Raw genomic sequence first — 22,756 nt, forward strand, 5'->3', positions numbered from 1 at the left:
TGTTAAAAAAAATATTCACAGGAATAGTTATTGATCTAGCTACAAATAATCTGTTTAATTTCATGTTCCTCCTAATTTCTTCTTGTCTTTGAGGAATGTGCTTCAAAATTCAAAAGGCGTGCGCATATCAGAGCTATCTTTGTTTCAGGTGTATGGTAATAGTTGAATAAGATGAGAAAAAAATAAGAAACCTGCACATTGCTCTGACGAAGGCCTTGAGACCAATACACAAAGCTTAATAAAGAGCAGTTATACTAGCAAGAGCAGTGTGCGGGTTTCTTTTTTTTTTCTCATCTTTGAGCAATGTGCTGAAAACGGAGTGTGATTTGCAAAAAAAAAAATATTTATGTTTGCAGAGAAATAATTAGGGCACAGTGTTGAGGCCTTATCATGTATGCTTCGAGCCTGCATTTATCTACATTTATATTATAATATTTTCTGTTTAAAATTACCCTCGGTAGTCTGGTGCTTCCCTTGAAAAGTAATGTTTTTTTTTTCACTTAAAATATTTCAAAATTGCATTCAAATTACACAGCAGGCACGGCGATTGTTCAGTTCATGGTTTTTGTATTCATGCCTACGTGTCCCCAAAGCAGTTCCTCTAGTTTTGATTTGGGTAACAATTTGACTTGAAAATTACTTTCTGCAGACTCGAAACCCAATAAACGACTAGAGGCTTTGACAAACTCAACAAATCACTCTCTAAGCTTTCTCAGACAAGACCAAGAACCTTGCAGACATGGTCAATCTTTGCACACATTTTGAACAAACTGTTTTCATTCTGGTGTCTGTCTGTCTGTCTGTCTGTCTGTCTGTCTGTCTGTCTGTCTGTCTGTCTGTCTGTCTGTCTGTCTGTCTGTCTGTCTGTCTGTCTGTCTGTCTTAACAGCCCCAATGTTTTTTTGGGTAACAGTTCATTGAACCCTAGACACAGCCTGACATCAGCTTGAAACTGAGAGAAGAAATTAGACTTTGAGATGTGGATGTGATGGAACAGGTCCTGAGATAATGACAGACAGCTGAAGAACGTAGCTCCTTGAAAGGTGAACAATGTAAGCTGAGATTGTTGAATTGCTAATATATATAGTATTTCCTGTGTACTAATACCAACTACAAACATAAGATGGTTACTGGCACCCCACATAAGTTGTATACACCCATAGTATTTATTTTAATAAGATTCACTTATTTAATCAATCTGTCTAATCACAATTGTGAATCCAATCATCCCCGTCAATAATACATGTACAATTATGATCCAGTATTGACCATTTATATATACAAGAAGGACCGTCTGATTATGGATCCATAAAGCTCTAGGTTATCTTGAATCTGTGCCTGTCCCCTCTCCTCTGTGCCTCACCCTCACCCTCTCCTCCCCCTCCCCGTCCCCTCCCATCATTGGTTACTCAACCCTGCACCTTAGAGGCTGCTGCCCAATGTACACAGACATGGAATCACTGGACACTTTAATAATGTTTACATAGTGTTTTACTCATTTCCTATGTATATACTGTATTCTAGTCAAGACCATCCTATTCAACTATTGATCTATATATACTATTCTATCCCATGTATTCTACAGATATACTAAATATTATATCCACATACTGACCATAATGTATATAATGTCTATACATCCCATCACATATATATATATATTTATTTATTTTCTGGACCCCCGACATTGGTCATCCTAATATTTATATATTTCTTAATTACATTCTTTTACTTTTAGATCTGTGTGTATTGTTGTGAATTGTTAGATATTACTGCCCTGCTGGAGCTAGAAACACAAGCATTTCACTACACCCGCATTAACATCTGTCTAAATACATGTATCCAACCAATAACATTTGATTTGATTTTGATTTGACCTCCCACCCTCCCACAGTGGAACCATGTGAATCCGTGACGTCCGTCTGTCTGTTTTTAGCTGCCTGCGCTGGAGGAAGGCCTGGAGGCACAGAGGGGACATGGAAACGGTTGGTGTTTCCCGGTGCAGTCTGTCCTGAGTTACATCCCAAATAACAACCTATCCTTCATAGACAGTGCACTACCCTATGAGCCCTGGTCAAAAGTAGTGCACTGTATTAGAAATAGGTCACCATTTGGGACTCCGCCCACATTAACCAGATTTTCCTCAGCAGCCATATGTCGTATCAGCGTGATAGACCCAGCCACCTTTTCCAGCACCCCTGGGAATCACAACAAACTCTCAACCCTGGCCGCGGCTGTGTCTTTTACAAGGATCTCCTTACATATCGGAACACATTCCTACACTCCAGCAAAGGCTATCTTAGGCCTACAACAAGGCTTGTGGATCTCTGTAATCTTCTCTGTGGTAAATGTGAAAAAGAAAAATAACTAAAGTCACAGAGGAGTGCTCAAAAGTGGTGAGGAGGTTGCCAAATTAGGATTACTCACTTTCACAACAACATCAATCTTGGAACCCTCATCAGTGCTTTTGACCATACGGATTCCTGGCCTACTGCGTAGGCTACAGGACGTTCACAGAGCTACACACGTCATCATGTTAGTAGGGATGAATTGTTACTGTACACTACATGACCAAAAGGATGTGGACACCTGCTCGTCGAACATCTCATTCCAAAATCATGGCATTAATATGGAGTTGGTCCCCACTTTGCTGCTATAACAGCCACTCTTCTGGGAAGGCTTTCCAATAGATGTTGGAACATTGCTGCTGAGACTTGCTTCCATTCAGCCACAAGAGCAATAGTGAGGTCGGGAACTGATGCTGGGGGATTCGGTCTGGCTCGCAGGCAGTGTTCGAATTCATCACAAAGGAGTTTGATGGGGTTGAGGTCAGGGCTCTGTGCAGGCCAGTCAAGTTATTCCACACCAATCTCGACAAACCATTTCTGTATGGAACATGCTTTGTGCAAGGGAGCATTGTCTTCCTGAAACAGGAAAGGCTAGAATTGTCTAGAATGCTGTAGCGTTCGGGCCTTGCTCGAACCATGAATAACAGCCCCAGACCATTATTCCTCCTCCACCAAACTTTACAGTTGGCACTATACATTCAGGCAGGTAGCGTTCTCCTGGCATCTACCAAACCCAGATTTATCCGTTGGACTGCCAGAGGGTGAAGCGTGATTCATCACTCCAGAGAACGCATTTCCACTGCTCCAGAGTCCAATGGCATTGCACATGGTGATCTTAGGCTTCTGCACAGCTGCTTGGTCATGGAAACCCATTTCATGAAGCTCCTGACGAACAGTTCTTGTGCTGACGTTGCATCCAGAGGCAGTTTGGAACTCAGTAGTGAGTGTTGCAAACAAGGACAGATGATTTTTATGTGCTTCAGCGCTCCTACCACTTCACGGCCAAGCCATTGTTGCTCCTGGAGGTTTCCACCTCACAATAACAGCACTTACAGTTGACCAGGTCAGCTCTAACAGGGCAGAAATTTGACGAACTGACTTGTTGGAAAGGTGGCATCCTATGACGGTGCCACGTTGAAAGACACTGAGCTCTTCAGTAAGGCCATTCTACTGCCCATGTTTGTCTATGGAGATTGCATGGCTGTGTGCTTGATTTCATACGCCTGTCAGCAACGGATGTGGCTGAAATAGCCGAAACCCACCCATTTGAAGGGGTGTCCACATACCATGTATATTTAGTGTATGTGTGATACTACAGTATGTATGTAGTCATATCTGTTATCCCATCTGTGTGTGTATGTGTGTGATGATACAGTATGTCACTAGTCATATCTGTTATCCCATCTGTCCCTCTCTCTCTCTCTGTGTGTGTGTGTGTGTGTGTGTGTGTGTGTGTGTGTGTGTGTGTGTGTGTGTGTGTGTGTGTGTGTGTGTGTGTGTGTGTGTGTGTGTGTGTGTGTGTGTGTGTGTGTGTGTGTGTGTGATAATACATTATGTACTAGTCATATCTGTTATCCCATCATCATTAATCTGTAGTTATATAGACATATACAGTCAGGTCAATAATTATAAGCACCCTTGATAAAGCTTAGCAAAAAAAAGCTCTGTAAAACCAATAACACAAATACTGAGCTATATTGTATGCGCCAAAAAATTGAAATGTCTATTATTTTATGCGAATACAATTGCTCAGAGAAAGATATTTTGTTTAAAAATGAATACAAAACATCTCTAAAAAGATATATTGTTAACAATTATTGTCACGTCTGTTTTCAATACTCTAGCATCGTCCCGCACTCTAGCACCCTCCCGAGGATAACGACACGGAGCCTTTCTCTAAAATGTTTTATGAGCTTGGAGAACACATTGGGAGAGCAAGGTTCCCCAACTGGTGGTTTATTTGCCCCCCCAAGTATTCTGAGCAACTATATATATATATATATATATATATCTTTTTTACTTTTGCGTTTTGCTAAGAAAATACTGTATGCTTTTTATTTAAGTAATATGTGTTCAGGAAGTGTAAATGTGTCTAATAAGCTATACGTTTGTTAATGAATATTTATATTTTGTGTTTTTAAGTTATCATTTAAGTTTTACTTGGTGTTATCACTGTTACTTACACACAATATGTGTGTGTACTGTATATTATTTTTTAAATTTTCATTGTTGGCCATAATAAAAGCACCAGGAAATCAGCTTTTAATTTTGGAAATCTGTCCCCAAGTATTCTCACACATAATAGAGAGACACATGATCGTATTCAAATTTAAGCACGATTTGAAATGATTATGTTTTAGTCAAATGTTATATCTGTTTGGTCTTCTTGCTGTCAATTTACAGCCTACAAAATATTTATAAATATGTTCCGGCCTCCTGACCATCCGCTCAATAATTATTTTTGTCCCCAGCTGAATCCAGATGATGATCCCGGTCTCAGACCATTCCTCCATACTAAATCTATCCATATCCTTGATTTCCTTCATCTGCTCTCATGGACTGCCTTCTTCAATTCAAACCATAGGTTTTCAATGGGGTCAAGTCCGGAGACTGAGGCGGCCATTGCAAAATGTTGATTTTGTGGTCAATAACCATTTCATTGTGGATTTTTATTAGTGGTTGGGGTTATTGTCTTGCTGGAAAAGCCTCTTATGGCCAGAACGGGGCACCCGGCTCCAAATCAAATGCAGTCAACACTAACCCAGTTCACCCAGGGCATGCCTGGGGCATTATTGGAGTCCTCTCATTTCTGACCAAGATGGAGTCAAGATGGATCCTCCCATTTCATGACACACCTACTCCCTCTGGGAGATTCACAATTTGGCAAAAGTCCGTCCTCTCCTCGGCTCCTCCGTCCTCCTCTCCTCCTTGACCTGGAAACAAAAAAGTGGTCATGCGTCAAGGAGAGTATCAATTTGTTAGTTGGCGAATTATGAAGTGTCCTCCACTCCTCGATAGCCTCCTCTCGCCGAGGATTCTCATGAATATCCTTTTGCTGGCGCGGAAGTGTTTTAAAATCAACCACATCCCACCTTTTGCCCTCAAAACAATCTCAATTCGTGGGGGCACGGACTCTACAAGGTGTCGAAAGCGTTCCACAGGGATGCTGGCCCTTGTTGTGTCCAATTCTTTATTTTTTATTTTTATTGCACCTTTATTTAACTAGGAAAGTCAGTTAAGAAGAAATTCTTACTCCAATGCTTCCCACAGTTGTCAAGTTGGCTGGATGTCCTTTGGGTGGTGCACCATAATTGATACAAATGAGAAACTGTTGAGTGTGAAAAACCCAGCAGCGTTGCAGTTCTTGATCCAAACCGGTGCGCCTGGTACCTACTACCATACCCTGTTCAAAGGCACAATTATTTGTCTTGCCCATTCATCCTCTGAATGGCGCACATACATAATCCATGTCTCAATTGTCAAAAGGCTTCAAAATCCTTCTTTAACATGTCTCCTCCCCTTCATCTACACTATTTGAATTGGATTTAACACTTTAACTGGGGACATGTCCCCCCACATTCTGAAATTGCATTTTTGTTCCCCTTAGTTTTATCATTGGAATGTGATACAAAATTGATGCAACGGTGTGCTTTAGGACCATGCGGACGCCTCCGGGCGGTTGGGTAGGCTGTTTGAAGTGTTTACCTGACAGGCAAAAAAAAAAGATATATATATATATAAAAAGTTATGTCCCCCCCCACTTCTATAACCAAAGTTGTTTATAATTCATGAATGACATGAAAACATTTCAAACAAAACATAATTAATCAATGTAGTATTTCTGTGTCAGAAAGTCTCACAATTATCCATCATAAAATTATTATCATAACCAACATAACTCTAAATACAATACTTATTACAATGTACTTTGAAGAATAATTACATGGTAATGAAAACACAACAGTAGAAAATGAGTCTAGACAATTGTTGTGGGTGTTAATTACATTGCTAAACAGCTTGCTACACTATAGGCTACCTGGACATTTATTATAGTCTCTGAGGGCTCTGGCAGAACTTAGAACGTGATGTTGTAACTCATCAGGAAATGTTTAACTCCTTCTATTTTGAGAGGTAGTTCATTCTTCTCTCTCTCACACACTCCACCAATACAGGATCAAAACAGGATGTCCTATTAATTTATTTTTTTAACCTTTATTTAACTAGGCAAGTCAGTTGAGAACAAATTCTTATTTTCAATGACTGCCTATGAACAGTGGGTCCCTGATCTGCCTGTTCAGGGGCAGAACGACAGATTTGTACCTTGTCAGCTCGGGGATGTGAATTTACTAGTCCAACGCTCTAACCCTGCCGCCCCTATTTGTTTCCCCTTGGTTAGCATCTTGATGGAAGAGCAACATTGACTACAGCAGCCAAGTGGATCACCATGGACTTTATTAGTCATATTTAAGCTACTGTGATTTTTAAAAATGTGTCCTGAATCTATTTATAACACATACACATGCACTTTATTACACAATGGGAGACAAGGGTGGTGGGGAAGCCAATATGCTATTCTATTCTATATTACATTGTTCTATTATAGTCTCTTCAATTCTCTTATTTTCTGTCTGCCTAATCTAGTCTTGTCTGTCTGCCTAATCTAGTATGTCTGTCTGTCTAATCTAGTCTGTCTGGCTGTCTGTCTGCCTGCCTGTCTGTCAGGTTGGATGTGGGATACAGTATCCAGCATCATTACCCAGTTTCAGTCTGTGAACTGTTGATAACCCTCATGACGTGTGCATATGGATATAACTTCTATATTCATACACTAGATTCCCTCTCGGGATGTTAACGACGCCCATTCGTGGCTGCCTGAGACTGGGGTTTAATTTGACTCGGTGAAGGATGAGTTGCTCAGAGGATACACGCGTTGTGACGAGTTGCTCAGAGGATACACACGTTGTGATGAGTTGCTCAGAGGATACACACGTTGACCATCATCCTGCTGCTGCTCCTTTCCTGTCGTCTCATCGCAAACTCTTGTGCACCCTCTGGTGCTTGCTAGTCTCCAAAACTTCTTTGTGTTGCCTGCTTTGCAGATTGTCTTCCTTGTCTCTGTGGTTGCTCATTATTCAGAGACAGGCGGATCTCAGGTCATCTGCAGCTGCAGCAAAGGAGAAGCAGGAAACATGGCGTTCATCCATTAGACCGGGCGAACGCATGAAATACAGGACAACTTTTATGTAGAAGATCGCTTCTCCACCAGAAGAAGACGTAACTGTGAGTGTATAATAAAATGTGCCAGTTTGTTCAAGATCACTGCTCGTTTGGGTTCATGGTTCACGAGTACGTCGTTGTTTGATAGATGGAATAATTTGGAGACAGAGAGAGCGCCTCGTGAATGACCTGGAAAGAGCTTATCTCCTTTCTTAGTTAGTGTAGCACCAGACGTGGTGACTTGCTTGAGCCAGCCTGGGCGAGCGTGAATTAACGAGTGGACACACGAATGCTCGAACTGGCTGGCGCTGGAAACCATGGTAGTCAAAGTCAACTAGCTTCTTCTACCAATATTCCACCAACCTTCCATTCGTGTAGCTATCTAGCTATCTATCGTTCGTGTTCTTGTCAAACTGGATAAGGAGGAAATAAGAAAGCCGAGGCTGTGAGCTGCGCTAGGTCTGAAGAGTCAGGAGATTTAGCTGTCGGTCCCCCGGCTGTGTTGTGCGATTGCTCCAAGGAGAAGCCATTGCACGGACTGCTCTACCTCCTCTCCCACTCCCAGCCAGAGCAGAAAGAGAGAGCCCAGCCTCCATTAGCGACAGTCTGGCTGGCATAGCCGCTGGTACACGTCCAGACACTCCATGTCCACAATGTTATGCTGCCGATGGTTTATTCCTCCAATTACAATCTAATCTGATGTGGATTTAATATGGTTCTCCATATGATTGGAACTATCTAGCTCCGAGTTTCTTGGCTGAAATATCCGTATGATCAGTTTGACTTCTTTTTTTAAACGTATTCTGAGTCTGATGTGACGCTGTAAGCAGAACTGTGTTGGATGTTATGCTGTCAGCCAAGGCTCTGAAGTCAGGTATGTCATTGGGGCTTCACCATAAAATGGAGGAAGGCAGATGAGTCTCAGAGGAGAGCCTGGAGTCAGACAGGAGCCTTCACGGAAGAACAAAGGTTGACTTTCTTCTCCTGCACAGCAGCCAATTCTGGGTTGTTACAGGGTTAATGTAGCTATAGTTTGGAGGTCTTTATGGATACCTCCAAGTATTGTTAGTTTTATTTATAGTGATTTATGAGAACAAGTAAAGGGGAAGATTATATTCTATTTTGGTTAATTTGATTAATTTCCTTTCCACCTGTTCTATTATTGTCATTGAGTTTAGGGGTAAATGTAGAGTACGTTAGGAGTGTTATTATGGGTCCCAGTGGTAGGTCTAGTCTGTGATGGTTTGGAGCTGTCAATGTGCTGGTGAGAGAAGGACAGTAGCAAACACACATGGATGAGATGGGAATTTTAATGCTTAATAATGTACTGGTTGTAGCTGCGGGTTGTTCATGCTCTACAAACTGGTGGTCCCCAAACAGTACACACACACATACACACACACACACACACAGAGGAGTGCAGTCTTACAAAGTTCTTGAGAGTAAAGTAGATAACTTTCGAAAGCAGTTTGCTACACTTCAACCGTCTCACCATGCAGGCTATGCTATATGGCTATTCGTCAATTTAGGCTACAGTAAATTAGATAGACAGAGCTATCCAAAAAGTGAAATGAACAATTTACATGTTTTATTTCACATTGTTTTGAGATTTAGAGTTTGAATATTCGTTTGTTATTTATGTACTTATGTTCTCAGCATGTACAATACATCTAGTTCTCCTCAACCTCAGTTTAACTGGTGTGTACCGTATGGCTGAAGGAATGGCATTCCTTGTCATTCACTCAGTCAAGAGAAGGCAATGTGTGCCTGACTCTCCTGCAGACTCACTCACTCTGGCCACGGGGAAATCTTGCTGACAAGGAGACTGAACTATACACTCTGCGACAACTGTGGGCTAGGAGGCAATCAAAATGGTGGCGCTAGTCTCAGTCTCACATGTCAAGGGAAACAGGTTCTCAAGGAGGAGCTAGCTGGGATGTTTGGACTGAAAATATGTGGGCTAGATGGCTTCAGAGCAGGGCAGATTTTGGTATTTGCTGGGAAGTTATGTTCTTGCGAGACTTCATGCTATAGTCTTGATCTTTTACAGATCAGTCATTCCTGTACAACGCAAATAGCTTCCACCTTGAAGAAGGATACTTACGACCCAAGTTAGCTGCATTATAGCCTACATGTTATGCTATGATCACAATTGATCACTGATAGAACATCTCTGTGAACCTCATGTCTAGGCTATTTTTAGTCTCAACCAGTCTGGATGAAGTTAGCAGATCTCCAGCATTACACAGTAGCCCAATTCTGATGGATTGTCCAAGACCTCCAGAAGTTGTGTTTTGACACTCTGGGGTTTAAAGTGCATTTGCTTATCAAAGTAGTTTTGTTTTTCTTCAGCATTAATGCACAAATATTTAGTCTACTTCCTCATTGCACTGACTGACAATGCATTAGGCTATTACCGTGTTTATGTTTAAATATTTGTGCCCTGCTGTAGGAAGGATTAAGCCACCAAAAGCACCGCAGTCTTTCCAAATTAAACAAGGCGACTTTTACTCCTATACAAATATTGATATGAACCTAGATCACCTATACTCCACACACAGAGACGCATACAAGGCTCTCCCTCGAACTCCATTTGCCAAATCTGACCATAACTCTATCCTCCTGATTCCTGCATACAAGCAAATTGGCAAACAGGAAGTTCCAGAGACGCGCTTAATACGGAAGTGGTCCACTGAAGCAGATGTTAACCTACAGGACTGTTTCACTAGTACAGACTCCAATATGTTCAGGGATGCATCCAAAGACATTGAAGGCTTTACCACATCATTCACCGGCTTCATTAATAAGTGCATCGACGACGTCGTCCCCACAGTGACCGTACGTATCTCCACCAGAAGCCATGGATTACAGGCAACATTTGAACTGAGCTGAAGGCTAGAGCTGCCACTTTCAAGGAGCGGGACACTAATCCGGACGCTTGTAAGAAATCCCGCTATGCCCTCCGACGAACCACCAAACAGGCTAAGCGTCAATACAGGACTAAAATCGAATCCTACTACACCGGCTCTGATGCCGATGTGGCAGGGATTGCAAACTATCACGGATTACAAAGCCGCAAACTGCCAAGTGACGCGAGCCTACCAGACAAACTAAATGCTTTCTATGTTTGCTTCGAGGCTAGCAACACTGAACCATGCACAAGAGCACCAGTTGTTCCTGATCACGCTCTCTGTAGCCAATGTGACTAACACCATTTAACTTCTTATGGGCAGGTGTGACGGTAAGCGTCCCACCTGGCCAATATCCGGGGAAATTGCAGAGCGCGAAATTCAAAAATACCAAATTCAAATATTTAACCTTCTTGAAAATATAAGTGTTATACATCAAAATAAAGCTTAATTTCTTGTTAATCCAGCCGCTGTCAGATTTAAAAAATGCTTTACAGCGAAAGCAAATCATGCGGTTATCTGAGGACAGCGCCCCGCATACAAACACATGAAAATCATATTTCAACCAGGCAGGTGCGCCACAAAAGTCAGAAATAGCAATATAATTAATACCTTTTGAAGATCTTCTTCTGTTGGCACTCCAAAATGTCCCAGAAACATCACAAATGGTCCTTTTGTTCGATTATGTCCTTCTTAATGTCCCAAAAATGTCAATTTATTTGGCGCGTTTGATTCAGAAATACACCAGTTTCAACTTGCCCAACATGCCTACAAAGTATCTAATAAGTTACCTGTAAACTTGGTCCAAACATTTCAAACAACGTTCCTAATCCAACCTCCGGTACCCTAAAATGTAAATAATCTATCAAATTTAAGACGGAATGAACTGTTTCTAATACCGGATAAAAACAATGTGAAGCGCGCTCCAGTTTACGTGCACCAAAACAGTCCACCTGGAATGACACTTACAATAAATAGGACTACTTCTTAATCTCTCAAAAGAAAAACATCTAACAATTTCTAAAGACTGTTGACATCTAGTGGAAGCCATTGTAACCGCAACCAGGTTCCTAATAATAAGGGTATCCCATAGAAAACAATTGTCTCTATGCACTGGCTCTATGCACTGGGTCTATGCACTGGCCCTATGCACACTCACTGGACTCTACCGACACACTCACACATACTACACTGACACCCCAACACACACATACAAACACTACATACGCTAACACACACAAACATGAATATTGACACCACACACAGGCACTCCACACATACACACGCTTCACACTCTTCACATACTGTGCTGCTACTCTGTTTATTATCTATCCTGATTGCCGAGTCACTTTGACTCCTGACTACATGTACATATCATCTGAATTACTTCAACTACCTCGTACCCCTGCACACTGATTCTGTACCACTACTCTATGTCTATAATCTCCTTATTGTTATTTTATTGTGTTACTATTTCCTTTTGACATTTTTTGCGCATTTTTCTTACTTTTTAACTCTGCATTTTTTGGGTAAGGGCTAATAAGTAAGCATTTCACATGCGCCGACTACAACTACACTTTGTTGTAGTCGACGAATGTGACAAATACAATTATATATAATTTAATGTTTTATACCCATTCTGTTGTAAGGGATTTACTGTTGTGAACATTAGTCAAGTTCTTATAATCATAAGAGACACTTTTATAAACATTTCATAACAGGATTTTAGCGAGGTATTTCAGTCTTCTGAAGAAAAGGGGAAGAATTAGACAACAGAATGGATGTGACCTCTTAGTTCAGTGACGGTTTGGACATATAGGAAGAATGAAATGGAGCTCGGGCAGAGTGATGCACTCTAGTGTCGATACCTGGGGCCGTGGCAGGGGCGAGAGAGAGAGGCACAAAAGCCAATTGAAATGGTCCAGTGAGTGCTTTCTTGACATGATGCATTGGCTCATAAGATGTAGGGCCTAGCCTACTGCAACGGTGAATACACTTTCTTTTAGTAGTTCATGCTATGGCCCTATTTCAGAATGGCTCCCTTTCTGTCAATATTGGATATTTTGACTGTTTTTTTTGCCACCGCAAAACACAGCTGCCATTTTACCTGCTTTCTGATTAGCTTGCGTGTAAATCAAACCCAACCCACATTATAGTTCTTCTTGGCATTATTTTTTATTTAGGTACAAGAGCACAGATCATGGTAGAATAAATGAAACTGTCAAAGGAAGTGATTTTCTTGTGGAAGTGACATTCTGGTTACTGTTGTCGTGGTTCACTTCAGTGCAAATGGCATCTTCTCTCTATCTGTATACCAACTTTGGAAGGGGTTATGAAATAACATTACTTAACTGTTTTTCATATTTTATAATATTGACTTTATATTACATAAGATGTTAGTGCCAGGGGTACATCCCTAGTAAGGTCAGCCTATGTAAGGAGTATCCTTGTTTGATCTGTAGAAACATCTTACACTATATACTGATGAGATTTCTTTTTACTGCTCAGTATGTGACAAGATGCACTTATATTTATCTTTTTTGAAGCGATGAGGCACACAAAGTTAAGAATTTGTTCTTAACTGACTTGCCTAGTTAAATACATGTTGTTGTTGTTTTAAACAGACACAGTGTCGATCATGAGACATGAGGCATCATTGCACATGCATGCAGTCTCTGTGGACATCTAGGACTATTTTGAACTGAATTTAAGAAGCTCTATGTGCCTTTATGTTGTTTTCAAGATATCTAGTAAACCATATTTAATCAGACTGATATAGGCTTAGCCAGTAGCCACCAGCTTTCCCATAGGTTAGCAAGTCTGATCAGTCTCATCCACAATGCTTCATAAGTTTCTCAAACGAGACACAGTAAACCAACTCTGTCAGCCGAGTCGAGCTGAGCTGCGGTGGAAAAATTCTGAATTCTTTGGAGACGCCAGTTTGTGAGGCAGTCTAGTGGCAGGGGACAAGGCCCTCTTTGAGAGGGAACAGGAGTGGTCTTGTAAAGGGGATCCACTGGCCTCAGCCTACAGAGCAATGAAGCTGTCCAAGGCTGATTAAATATTTAAGGAGTTGGGAAGGAGGTCTCGCTGGTAAGTTAATATTAATGGGTCTTGTGTTGCTCTTCAAGAGGGTGGTTTGGCTCACCTGAAGAGGGACCTTAAGATATTTCTATACAAGTAGGAGAGACTAGCATACAGCGGAAACAGTTTCAAAACTGTTCCAAAATTTCACATCTACAAAGTAATACTTCTGTTAGGCTTCCCTGTTTCCACCAGTGGGATCTGTATCTCTGTGCACTGTCTTGCTTCGTTCACTTCAAGACCTACCAGCTTGTAACCCCACCTTCACCCTGTAACTGGTATCTGCTATGTCAGGTAAAGGAAGACGACAGTAATGCTGAATGTTTTGGAAGACTTCCACAAAGAACGTCACTATGACAAATTTAGCTTACACCTCATAAAGAACAATAATGTTTTAAGATCAGTCATGCTCTCGTTTATCTTTAAATTGAGCAGAATATATTCAAAATATGAAGAGAAAAAGATTAGGACACATTATTTACAGAGCTTTGACCTTAGATATAGATATAACAATAGAGGACGCCCAGTATGATGACCTTCACTGAAGCAAGATAGAAGAACCACGTTCTTATTAAATGGTTTGAATCTGGAGAGGAAAGCACTGAACGTAGTGGACAAACCCCAATGTGTGGAAAGAGAGAGAACTGATGTAATCTTGTAGTAGGCTAATCCTGTTACAACCTTGTTACAACCTATTCACAGCCTTTGTTTCACACCTATGTGGGTTTCTGTCATCAGTGACCAATAATAGTCATGCTTTCTGTAGGCCTGCAATGTGTGACCTCTCAGGGGAGAAATCCATGTGCCTCAAATCTATTTTGAATTGGACACATAGCATTGGCAGGTCGGCTCTTTTGGCCTAACTTTGGGAAATGGTGCCAAAGTCAAACAGAGATGGGTTATGGATTGCTTGGTTGTGTAGTGGAATGCTGAATGCATCATGGTTTGCTGAAGTTGGCCTTATTGTCTTTGTGGAAAAACACTTCCTGGTTATTCTCCAAGAATGTCCTTGGACATCCTTCTTCAAGTTTTCTTTCTTTAACTCTACGTATTCATCCGTGACCCAGCACATTCCCTTTGGGAAATACAATCCAAGACGTTTTCAAAACAGAGCCACAGCTTGCGTTTTGCTTGAGTTTTGAGTTTGGGTTTGCTTGAGTTTTGCTTCAAACAGATGTTCTGGGCTTGTGGCTTTCCTATCCACTGGTCACTACATCTAATAACCTAATTTATGTAAGATATCATTACAGTGTTTACTAGTAGTAAAGAACTCAATAATTTCTTAATGAGCACATAGTAAATGTGGTTCAACTTGTTTGTATTTATGCAAACTTTTTGGCTTTGTAATTGACCTTGAGAGAACTTTCGACAATCAGACCATTTTGATTGATTTTTGATTGAGATCTCTGGATTAGTCATTGTTCTGATTATTTCCACTGCCTTGTGAATGGCGAGCAGCAGTCAGCTGGGTAAGATAATGGAAATGTCAAATAGTGTGAGATGACTGTTTTAATTATGTGGTGGTTTAACTGTTAGTGTGGGAGGCGGATATTATTATTGTTTCATATTGGCTGTGCCTCTGTTGATGAATGATTGCGGAATGGTCGCTGAAAGATTGATGCATGAATGCTGAATGATTGATGAATAAATGCTGAATGAATTTTAATTTTTAATTTCACCTTTATTTAACCAGGTAGGCTAGTTGAGAACAAGTTCTCATTTACAACTGCTGAATGAATGCTGAATGATTGATGAATGAATGATGAATGAATGCTGAATGATTGATGAGTGATTGATTGATAAATACATGCTGAATGAATGCTGAATGATTGATTGATGAATAAATGCTGAATGATTGATGAATGAATGCTGAATGATTGATTGATGAATAAAACACATGTTTCCCATGCCAATAAAGCCCTTGAATTGAATTGAATAAATGCTGAATAAATGCTGAATGATTGATGAATGATTGATCAATAAATGCTGAATAAATGCTGATTGATTGATGAATGAATGCTGAATGATTGATCAATAAATGCTGAATAAATGCTGAATGATTGATGAATGATTGATTGATGAATGAATGCTGAATGATTGATCAATAAATGCTGAATAAATGCTGAATGATTGATGAATGATTGATTGATGAATGAATGCTGAATGATTGATCAATAAATGCTGAATGAATGCTGAATGATTGATGAATGAATGCTGAATGATTGATCAATAAATGCTGAATAAATGCTGAATGATTGATGAATGATTGATTGATGAATGAATGCTGAATGATTGATGAATGATTGATTGATGAATGAATGCTGAATGATTGATGAATGATTGATTGATGAATGAATGCTGAATGATTGATGAATGATTGATTGATGAATGAATGCTGAATGATTGATTGATGAATGAATGCTGAATGATTGATGAATGATTGATTGATGAATGAATGCTGAATGATTGATGAATGATTGATTGATGAATGATTGATGAATGATTGATGAATGATTGATTGATGAATGAATGCTGAATGATTGATGAATGAATGCTGAATGATTGATGAATGAATGCTGAATGATTGATGAATGAATGCTGAATGATTGATGAATGAATGCTGAATGATTGCTTCTTGAGGCCTTTGCAGTATGATATGTTTTTTCTTCTTCTCAATACTACACAGATTTCCTTTACTATTAATGCATTTCTAGCAACGAATGTAGCCAGTAAGTGTGTTAATAAAAATGATGATGGAACTCTTGACACGATGCCAAGCCAAGCACTGTGATGCAGTTTGAAAAGAGTATGAAAATGTATGCACTCACTACTGTAAGTCACACTGGATAAGAACATCTGCTAAATGACTAAAATGTAAAAATATAAAACTGTGATATGGATTAAATGACATGAATGTCATTTGAACTAAATAGGCTGTATAATTTGACACAGTGACACATTGACAGTGCTTCCCTGTGCCTGTATGTATTCAGAATGTTTTACCTTGCAATTTAACACTCTAGACCAGGTGTTTTGAGCAGGAGCAATATCAAAGAGAAGTGAGGTTTGCGTCATTGGAGAAGTTGCTAAGGTACATGTATCAGCTCAGACCATGGAGAATACTCTAACCCAAAAGGCAGAGAAACCAAGTGAGAAGTACCTCCACCGATTAAAACAAACAAAAAAAAGTTTTTTTAAATAATTGTGCTGAAGGCTTGCAATTAGTTTGTGCACTTAATACTTTTTGGGGATGGCATATTTAATTAACCTTATTGCTGTGAGCCTAAAAGCCTGAGTTGTGTGGTTTTATCAGGAATAAAACCCAATTACCTAAATTTGAAAGCACTGCAAATGTAGGCTGAAGCACTGCAAATGTATGTTTGTGTTTCATCGTGTTATCAGTAAACCCTTCTCACGGCCTTCTCTGGAAACCTTGGTTAACCTACAGCATGACTGCTATCTCAAAGGGAGATTAAGTTCCATATTTGGTGGTGGCTGAACTGTGATCCTCAAATCTCTTCTGTCTACCTGTCTTCTGAAGAAGACCTTGTGGTGACAAGGCAACCACCGAGCAGAGAGAACATTTCACTTCTCCTTTCTCTGGCAGCTATGACAGCAGAAATGGAGAAAATAAACGGGTCCAGGTCTGTGCTCCTAGCTAAACAGTCCCATCTGTGTAACAAGATAGCAGGGTATAGGCAGGCATGGCAGGGAGGGGGACTGGGTTGCCCATGCAGACCTTGAGGATCACAAAATGGTGGATGACCGTCCAATGCCACTGAGCCACTGATACTTCCCTGTTCTCTCTGTTTTGCTCTGCAGTGGGTGCTCTATGAAATGGAGTTCTCTGTCTCTGCGTAGCCAGCTCTGTTCACCCAATCTCTGCTCTGCTGGTCTCTCTGTGATGCAGAAGATAATTCTGTCAGGCCAGAGGGAGCAGCCAGCCAAGTGAGGTGACTCTGTTAAAGCAGGTTGAGCAATATTCTGATTAGACATTGAACCATAGCCATGCATGGCAAGAAGGATCCAGAGTGCTGAGACTTATCTAGCTTAGCTGCCTTCAAACCAAACCTAAATGGTTTTAAGGATTTAATAGGCTATGTTTTGTTGCTTTTGTTGATTGCTTTTCCTTTCGGTTTGAAGGTTTGAAGGTCACACAGTCAGATGGTGAAATGTTAATGGCTGCACTTTTGATTAATCCAGAAATGTTTGTTATTGAATGTAACCTCTTGTATAAGGTACTCCCTGACGAAGGCCATTTCATTATATGAATAGTTCCTTGGTTCTCCTTTCTTTTTGAATGCCAACTGTACTTTTGCTTCAGGAAATGTTAATGTTAGCAGAATATTAAACTAGCACATTGTATATGATTAGATCGTATCAGCCATGTTTGTGATGCTTTCTAACATGAGGAAATACCCAGCTTGCTAGATGACATTAGAGGGACAGCTATGGGAGAACATTCTTCTTGATCTGCAGTTCCATTGTGTCCTGCTTGTGCAAGAGGGGCCATTGTCTCCTACTTGTGCAAGAGGGGCCATTATCTCCTGCTTGTGCAAGAGGGGCCATTGCTCTTGAGTGCTCTGTCACAACCACCCTTTTTAGAATCAGTGGAGCAACAATAGAAGCCTTCTATAAGAGACAAAGGCTACGCTATCCTCGGAGCAAGGTTGTACTGTGCCATGATGTGCTCTTTGATGGCTTTGATGGAAAGACAAAATGGGAAATGGTTTGGTCGGCAGGCAGGCAGTAGGCTTGGCTGGCCCCGTAAAGAAGAAGAAAGCGATGTGGTGATATTAAGTAATAATACTAGCTGAGCGTTAGCTAGCTCGGGTGACGTCAGGTAACCATCTGTCATCTGAGGCTGACTGGCGGTGAATTGATTTGTTTTTTATTACTCCAAGATCCATTCAAATGTTGTTGAACAAGAAGATTGAAGATAAATATTTCTGGGGACGGAGAGCTGTTGCTCCATAAACATAGGCGTGTATGTGAAATGGCGCCCTATTCCCTTTATAGTGCACCCTTATTAACTAGGGCCCATTCATACATTAGCTAAGGTCAGTCAAACAGTGAAATATCTACCCGTGTAGATTAGAAGCGGGGCTTCAGTTGGGTGTTCTCTGTCTGAGAAGCTTCGTGTTCGTTCGTTAATGGTTGACCTAGTTCAGCTCCATATGCCATATGCTTCCTGGAACACATTTCATCTAAAATAAAAGCCATTATGGTGGTGTTGGTGGTGGAGAAGATTACTGTAATATACAATCATCTAATTTAGTAATGTTTCAAGCCAAGCCATCACAATAAGAAAACACTTTGCAACTCATTTAGAAAATGTAAAATATTGAATTATGATGATCCTGATCTATCCATAGTGGTTGATTGATTCATCATCCAGCCAAACTGTGGTTTTAACATTTAGCTAGATTAAGTCCTTTTAATAGATTAATCACTAAATGGTTAATTTATGTCACCACGGTTCAGACTAGAGGAGACATCTCATACTCGAAACAATGAGCCTGGGTTGATGTCACCTCCACCACAACTAGCAGCTGCCCCACCGGGTAGAGAGAGATTCACTGGGAGATGACTATGTCTGGCTGATGTTACCTCATATGGCCCATGATACCAGCAGTGCTCTGTCTGTAATATCATACTTTTCCCTATAGGGCACTACTGGTCAGTTTAGTGCACTACATAGGGAATAGGGTGCCATTTTGGACACACACTAGTTGGTATATGTTGAACGACATGGTGCTTTTTCTACTGAATATTTCCCCTGTTTTGAATATAATAATAATAAGGGCCGGCTGCCTCATCGATCAGCCAGGTGGAATCAGTGCTTCATGGCTGTGTGTTTTCAGACACTTCCTCCAATGAGCAGAGCCACATGATCAAATCCTTTAAGGAAGGTTTGTCCTCTTATGACGATGAGTGAATAGAACAGAGGGAATAGAATAAACAGTAATTGTTTTCCTCACCGCTGTGAACCGTGTACTTGCTAATCTCCAGAAATGTGGAATATTGATAAATGCATATAGGAGAACAATTTGTGTATATTATGTTTTTTTCTTCTTCAGGTAAGTATTTTGTTTCAAACAGGGATCGCACAAGTTGCTTGATGTACTTGAATTTGGAACTCTGAAATTCAAGTACTGGAATACCTTGAAAATCAGACATTTTCTCAAGTTGGTACTTTAAAAGTACTTGAATTAAAAAGAGAGAACAGAAAACGATCACATATGTTAATGTGAAAAATAGTAGAAATGTATTGGTCTTGTAAAGCAGATGTCCTCTCGTGTTTCGCACTCTGGTTTCCAGGCGAGCTTGCTCATTCCACCCACACTGCCACTCAGCCAGGTAGGTACAGAACTGACGCTCCGAACGTCACATTGACAGCTAAAATGCCAGACAAATGTAGATTCAATTTTGCCTGGCAGGATATTGACATTTATGAATGTTTTTTTCCAGATTCAACCAGGGATGTAGTGGAGGGTAAACACACGTAAAAGCTGTTTACACAGCTTTTTATTTGTGAAATAGCATTTACTCACCTTTTTATTTAGTTGATTATCGTTTACCCAAATATTATTGCATTCCCAACGTTGAACAACGCTCAGAAGGCTTCTTGATCTGAGTTATAATCGTGCCGACCTCTGCGAACGAGTTGAATCATGAATGCTCGTTATGTTTGCCTGCTCCCCCTGGATTTGCCTTGTTAGAAGCACATTCACTCTTCACTCTGTCCAACGGGAAATTCCGCACACGACATAGGCCGAGAGGTGAAACGAACTACCTCAGCCCAGATCAGTGGCATGTAGCAGAGACACCGCTGACAGTCGGAATTATTTTAACATCTCTCGACCTCTGCCGTGAAACACACTTCCCCTTGTAAGTAGATATTTCAGTCAGATGTCTAGCTAGCTAGCTAGCTCAAGGGCTCTGGCTGTTAGCCAGGTAGCTAGCTATAACTAGCTGGCTAAAAGGACGACGTTAGAAGCTAATGTTGAACGGAGCTTGACCTCAGCAGGAGAGTTGACTGAAATTAAGCTAGCTATAGTCAAAAGATGGACAACTAAGTTCTCATAACAAAATACCTTTTCTTTATAGAGAGTAGTGAGACAGACAGTGGTGAGTCAGGCTGCAATGAAGAAGGCAAAGGAGATACACAGAGAGAGGAAAAATTGTAGCAAGCAGGGAGAGAAGTTAGTTGTACAGTGGTTCCCAAACTTGGGATCCGGGACCCATGTGGGGTCCCCTAAAATTTAAATTGGGTCCCAAGAGAGAGTCTTTAATCTTATCAAACACATGAATAACTTGTTTATCTTCAAATGGGTATAGAATACAACATTTTAGAGTCAAGTAAGGGCCTTTGTCAGAATTCACTTTCATGTCATATCTTAGGACAGCCTGTGGGGCCTAAAATGTTGTGAAATTTAAAGACAATTTAAACATAAAGACAATTTAACAAACTCAGCAAAAAAGAAACATCCCTTTTTCAGGACCCTGTCTTTCAAAGATCATTTGTAAAAATCCAAATAACTTCACAGATCTTCATTGTAAAGGGTTTAATCACTGTTTCCCATGCTTGTTCAATGAACCATAAACAATTCATGAACAAGCACCTGTGGAACGGTCGTTAAGACACTAACAGCTTAGAGACGGTAGACGATTAAGGTCACAGTTATGAAAACTTAAGACAGTAAAGAAGCCGTTCTACTGACTCTGAAAAACACCAAATGAAAGATTCACAGGGTCCCTGGTCATCTGCGTGAACGTGCCTTAGGCATGCTGCAAGGAGGCATGAGGACTGCAGATGTGGCCAGGGAAATCAATTGCAATGTTCGTACTGTGAAATGCCTAAGACAGCGCTACAGGGAGACAGGACGACAGATGATCGTCCTTGCAGTGGCAGACAACGTGTAACAACACCTGCACAGGATCGGTACATCCGAACATCACACCTGCGGGACAGATACAGGATGGCAACAACAACTGCCCGAGTTACACCAGGAACGCACAATCCCTCCATCAGTGCTCAGACTTTCCGCAATAGGCTGAGAGAGGCTGGACTTGTAGGCCTGTTGTAAGGCAGGTCCTCACCAGACATCACCGGCAACAACATCACCCATGGGCACAAACCCACCATCACTGGACCAGACAGGACTGGCAAAAAGTGCTCTTCGGTGACGAGTCGTGGTTTTGTCTCACCAGGGGTGATGGTAGGATACACGTTTACCGTAGAAGGAATGAGCGTTATACCGAGGCCTGTACTCTGGAGCGGGATCGATTTGGAGGTGGAGGGTCCGTCATGGTCTGGGGCGGTGTGTCACAGCATCATCGGACTGAGCTTGTTGTCATTGCAGGCAATCTCAACGCTGTGCGTTACAGGGAAGACATCCTCCTCCCTCATGTGGTACCCATCCTGCAGGCTCATCCTGACATGGCCATCCAGCATGACAATGCCACCACGCACAGAACGAGCAGTATGGCTGATTTCCTGCAAGACAGGAATGTCAGTGTTCTGCCATGGCCAGCAAGAGCCCGGATCTCAACCCCATTGAGCACGTCTGGAACCTGTTGGATCGGAGGGTGAGGGCTAGGGCCATTCCCCCCAGAAATGTCCGGGAACTTGCAGGTGCCTTGGTGGAAGAGTGGGGTAACATCTCACAGCAAAAACTGGCAAGTCTGGTGCAGTCCATGAGGAGGAGATGCACTGCAGTATTTAACCTCTGTGGGATATGTGGGACGGTAGCATCCCACTTGGCCAAAAGCCAGAGAAAATGCAGAGCGCCAAATTGAAAATCTAACTTTCATGAAATCACACATGTAAGATACCAAATTAAAGCTTCACGTGTTGTGAATCCAGCCAACATGTCAGATTTCAAAAAGGCTTTTCGGTGAAAGCAAACAATGCTATTATCTGAGGATAGCACCTCCATAAACAAAAGAGAGAAAACATATTTCAACCCTGCAGGCGCAACACAAAATGCAGAAATAAAAATATAAATCATGCCGTACCTTTGACGAGCTTCTTCTGTTGGCACTCCAATATGTCCCATAAACATCACAAATGGTCCTTTTGTTCGATTAATTCTGTCCATATATATCCAAAATGTCCATTTATTTGGCGCGTTTGATCCAGAAAAAAAACGGTTCCATCTTGCGCACCTTGACTACAAAATATCTCAAAAGTTAC

General features: G+C 41.1%; 1 protein-coding gene across 6 annotated transcripts in view; it reads left to right on the forward strand.

Annotated features, from left to right (window-relative positions):
- Window positions 1-7,270: 7,270 nt before the first annotated feature.
- LOC118391565 (zinc finger protein 462-like) overlaps window positions 7,271-22,756 on the forward strand; it is a 76,301-nt gene continuing 60,815 nt past the window's right edge. For 3 of the 6 annotated variants that reach the window (XM_035783066.2, XM_035783070.2, XM_035783069.2), the window contains exon 1: window positions 7,273-7,627. The gene's annotated coding sequence lies outside the window, so the exon portion shown is untranslated. Of the gene's footprint in view, window positions 7,628-8,156; window positions 8,534-22,756 lie in introns of those variants that run through there. The other 3 variants (XM_035783071.2, XM_035783068.2, XM_035783067.2) reach the window with 3 other exon arrangements.

Source organism: Oncorhynchus keta, chromosome 12 (assembly GCF_023373465.1).
Source record: "Oncorhynchus keta strain PuntledgeMale-10-30-2019 chromosome 12, Oket_V2, whole genome shotgun sequence".
Lineage (NCBI taxonomy): Eukaryota > Metazoa > Chordata > Actinopteri > Salmoniformes > Salmonidae > Oncorhynchus > Oncorhynchus keta.